Raw genomic sequence first — 5,255 nt, forward strand, 5'->3', positions numbered from 1 at the left:
TAGACCAAACATCATCTAGTAAATATCAGCTCAATCTCCACTCGTTCCGCGGTGCATCGCAAAATTTTTCTCTTTCTCAGTAACTTTGGCATTTGTATGTCTCTGCATCTCTTCTGTAATCGTCTTACCATTTGTATTCGGACGCTCCAATCTGTTGATCTCAGTCCCAAACTCTAGATCTCTTTGTTCCTCTGGATTTCCGAGTTATTCGTTGCATGCAACTCGCCTTCATATCACTATGCAACCTTCATGAAGGATTCCCTTTTTCACATGTACCGCGTAACAAACATCTTTACTGCCAAGCATTTAAGCCAAACATTCCTCATGCACTTACTTTGGCTGTGAAACACAACTATGATTTCTCCAGACTTTATGTGGAAACCAAGGTTCAATCTCCAATACATACAAATAACTACACCGTCGTCCTACAGTTGATCGAGAGCAATTACGAGAATATAGACACAATGGTTGGCCATGTTACCCATCCGGGTCCGCGGTCACCTAGATAACTTAGCGCTAATACCAACACCCACCACTACAGTGACAACAAACAAAACCAACATCACCGAAATCACAACCAACAGCACAGATATCACAACCAACAACACAGACTAGTCAACACGCCCAGGCATCCATCAAACCAACACTACCAAGACCAACAATTAAAACCCACAGCCACTAGTTCCAGGCACCCATCTCTAATCCCCGCTAGCACCTTCCATCACTCAATCAGTTGTCTGCACCATCATCACCTTCCATCGATCGGCCTGGCGTCCCCATTTTGCCACATCCTGGTGTTGGGAAAATTGTCATCCAGAATAATGACATCAGCACTCTCTTTCGCCACCTCTGTGCCAGCAATGCCCATGGCAAGCCCTATATCTGCTTCATGCAATGCTGGAGCATCATTTGTACCATCGCCGGTCACAGCAACAACTTCACCAAGAGTGGTTCTCAAGTGTTTCACCAAGGTATGCTTATCTAAAGGTGAAGATCGAGCCATAACCTGAATTTTCGGCGGCTTGATCTTTGATACCCACAACTGCTATACAAGTGTACCCTTTAAGAGGTATTGGATCCACATCAGAGAACTCATCTCCCAGTTCCACGTAAGCAAGGCAAAGAGTTCTAAGAGCTTCATTAGCAAACTGTTCAATTGTATCCTTAAGATGGTTCAGGGTAGCTTCATCGAGAGGACAATGTCACCTTTTGAGTCTACATACTTGTCACATGCATCCAAAATTATTTACGAAGCACCTTTACATTAAGTGCTTGGAGACCTCCTTGTGGAAGCTCTAGCACTACCCCCATTCTCTTTTTCAGAATTAAATGGCTCAACCTTTTACAAGTTTAGATGCTCCACGCCTCTGCCTGAAAGTCCCCACCAAGTGACAAGCCAAATTCAACAGAGCGGTCTCGGTTGGTGTTCCCAAAATCTCACGTTTTCCATCTTTATTAATCACTACTTCTCCGGGTGTGTTATTAAATATTGATTGGAGAAGGGTTTTCAATGTGGAACTTGGAACTTCGAACTCAAGGTAAGAACCTCGTCGAGCTGTGCATTTCCTTAATATTCCCACATATGCATACTTTCACAACAGCCATGTGATTGGTAGTCGAGTTCGATCTTGTCACCGCAGATGGTTATGGCGAGAACCCATAGTTTCACAAACCGCAAGATGACGAACAAGGGCCTTATCATTCATCATCTTCTTCATGGCAAAGGCAAGACTCAAAGTCACAGCCAAAGGCGAAGTCCCTCGAACAAGAACCACAACAATCGTCAACTGCCGCGAAAAAACTCCGGCATTTGTAATGCATCGTCTCCGCACCGACTCCAGGTGGTTTCCTGTTGCATCTTCTTGGTAAATAGACCTTGTACCAACACCGCAAAGGTAACAACAAAAAAAGAAAAGGCCAATCTTCCCAATGATAGTTGCTACTCCATTCAGGTTTGACTTGCAATGGGGTCTCATCATCTCCTCCTTCACCGAGGGTTGCCAACAACTTACCCCATTGGGTTCTCATCCCAACCGTGGTGACCAACATCTTACATGATCTATCTTGTACTTTGGTTCCGGATAACGAAAAGGATTTTGGGCATTCACCATTACAGGTCGATTCTCCGATTAAAAGGCGGACTCATTTATTGGCGAAATGGAATCCTATGACAAACGATCCATCTGCCGGACGTGGTCTCCAATCGCAAGATGAACAATATCACCGGAAGTAGCTCATATATTGAGATCTTCGACGGTACCCATTCCTTGTAACCTGAATGGAAATTTTCTTCTTCTCCTTGTCCAAATCTTTGAACTGTAGTGATTGCCGGTAGTCACTTGTTCTTTGTGACAAATACAACCAAAAGTATCTTTGCAACAATTCCAAGCCCATCATGTGCTCCGTCGGCCATCCTTCTATAGTTATGCCAACAATCGAGAGACACAAAGGCACATACACCAAGAATCATGAGGGTAATATCTTGAAGGGCTTCCCATACAAACACCCAGAAACTTCGTGCTTCACTTTCAGTAAATTTATTTATTCCATAGATTTGTTGCCTGCGGGTTAATAGATCACCAGTGGCGGCAAGCCCATTGGTTGTGGATGTGCAGAGTTTGTTTGCTAAATTTTCTACCCCACCATAGGAAAATCTGCATCCCTCGCCACAATAATTTGGATGTCGAAAATATTTCCAAAGCCCAACATTGCACCACCTTCCTCTATTGTCTGTAGAGTTCTCGAATGCCAGCTTTTGTTGATCCGCAGTTGCTTGGACAGTAAAACCCACAACCCACATAATCCAACCGACAATATCTACAACTTGAATAGATGGATTGTTGTCGCTGGCATTAACTAATGTTACAGGTAAACTCACAGTCCACACCCATACCGCTTGCAAAATCCAGAAAACTGCTAACTTCCCGAAATTAGAGCGCATCTTATCAAGACGCTTGTCTTCTCCCCACTGCAAAATCCTGAGTAACCATAACTCAAACAAATTAAATGCACACAACAGCTGTTGGATTTTCTCTTGAAGGGTTCGGATCAGGACAACAGCTGAATAAGCAACTTCAATCACCAACCCACGAATTAAGGAGCCCCAAATCTGGTTTTGATTACAGAATAGAATTCAACATTTGCATCAACTCCAAAACATGCAACTATTCAAAAATGGGAATAGAAATTTCCAGTTATTTCTAGAACCCACATATCACTTCCATCTACATCTACCCTTTTCAAGTCCCTTCTTCTTCTCCAAATTTCAGTACCAAACAACATAATAACGACAAAACAAAGATTAAACCAGAGTGATGGTACTGAGTTATGGTTGTTACGAAATGTCTACACAAAAAATTAAAAAGGGGAGAGTGAGGAAAGTTGGATGAGAATGAAGTGGGGGTTTGAGGTGGAAGACAGGTGATGCAGAGAGCTTCCTCCTCTTTGATGCGGTAGAGAACACAGAAGAGATCATCTTCGATCCCCACAGACGGCGCCATTTGTTGCACCCTATTACTGCGAATCTCGCGACTCTCTAAATTTACTCAAATTCACTCTCTATTTTGGATCGGCTGCACCAATTTGGTTGCCTACGTACCCATTTCGGGATCAAGCCGCCGTAGTTCACCTCTCTCCTCACCCCTCTATGCCTCTCTTCTTCGCCCCCCTTCTACTCTCCTCTCTCTTCCTTTTTATATCCTTCTCTTAGGTTTACCTCATGGGGCCTAGTCTAGTCTTGGGCCTTTCTCTTGGCTCAACACATACTGTGGTCTGGGCCTTATCTCTTGGCCCAGTACCTATGTGATACATCCCTGAATATGGCTACTACAACAACAAAAAGAAGTCGATGGATTTTATCAAAGTTTGGTGTTTCCTTTGTGGTGCAAGAAATTTAAATGAGTGATTAATATAATTTTCATATCTCATAGCTATGCATAGTTGCTAATATTTTTGACAATAATTTAATATAATGGTACCCGTTCGTAGGACGGGTTCGATAGCTAGTTACTCACTAAAAGTTAGACCAAATCAGTCAATACACTTTAGAAATGAACAAGAAAGTAGTTGCACTTTTTATTTCCACAAATACTCCTCTATAAACAATTATTATACGTTGTGTTGTACTTGCTTGGTGTTGACTGTTGACACGTACCTTATAAAGTCATGTTCCAACTCCTTCTATTTAAGAGTGGGGATTACAGCCCAAGGAATATATTCGCTCAAGTACACATACTGTAAAATTTAATTACGAATTTAAATAATAGAGCTTCTAGAGTTCGCATGCCGCATTATAGCTGTGGTGCACAGCCTTCTGAGCCACATGTACTACGAGGGTAAAACCGGAACAATTGGTGAACAAGTTGCCAAACAAGTTAACGAAAACAAAAAATTCAAAAAATAAAAACCTTGAAAAATTCCACTTTAGCGCTAGTTTTGTTTAGAGTTCTTACATTCTCAAATCCCTAATTCCAATCATCGAGTGTTATTGCCTCGTCAACCCACTTTCTGCTCACAAAAGGTACTCTCTCTCTCTCTCTCTCTCTCTCCTTTTATCTCTTCTTAACCCAAATTCTTCATGAATCAGTTGATTTTTTTTTGTTTTGTGGCAATTATTTAAACTTACTGTTTTAGTCGATTTCTTTTAGAAATTATGAGTTTGATTGGGGATTGTTTGGTTTAAGATTTCATTTTGGTTTAAGCATTTGTTGGTTGTTGGGATTGGGGGTTTGTTTCCAGTGGATATTTCGTGGTAGATGTTGGTTTGCGCGTTGATATAGAAGCCCTATATATTTGATTGATTGTTGGCCTTTGGTTTTAATAATTGTTGTTTATTTATTTTTTGGTTAATATTACTCATTATAGTTTATTATTTTCATCTAGAAAAGTTACGATTTTTTTTTTTTTGTTTTTTCTTCCAGTTCTATCATCAATTCATCACCAAATCACTGTCGAGTATTAGTGAATATAACTCGGACATTACTTCTTCCAGTTCCTCATATGAGTATGTCAAGTAGTTGTGTATTTACTTTGAAGCAGTCATGATCTAGGCCAATTCATAGTCTTATCTAGTTATCCCCTTCCCCAATCCCCTTTACTATGCGTTTGATGGCTAATCCCCTTCCCCAATCCCCTTCTCCAATTAGTTAATTAAAAATAATTTCATAGCAAAATGTCAAAACTGTCCTCCTCCAATTGGGGTGGGGTCGGGTCACGTCTCAACTCTCAAGCCTCGTTAGCAATAGGGGTGTAAAAAA

At 41.2% G+C, this 5,255-nt stretch overlaps 1 pseudogene; it reads right to left on the reverse strand.

Moving 5' to 3' along the window:
• Nucleotides 1-748: 748 nt before the first annotated feature.
• Nucleotides 749-3,631, reverse strand: LOC147507643 (calcium-transporting ATPase 10, plasma membrane-type pseudogene; annotated as a pseudogene).
• Nucleotides 3,632-5,255: the final 1,624 nt, after the last annotated feature.

The sequence above is a fragment of the Coptis chinensis genome, chromosome 3 (genome assembly GCF_015680905.1).
Source record: "Coptis chinensis isolate HL-2020 chromosome 3, ASM1568090v1, whole genome shotgun sequence".
NCBI classification, from domain to species: Eukaryota; Viridiplantae; Streptophyta; class Magnoliopsida; order Ranunculales; family Ranunculaceae; genus Coptis; species Coptis chinensis.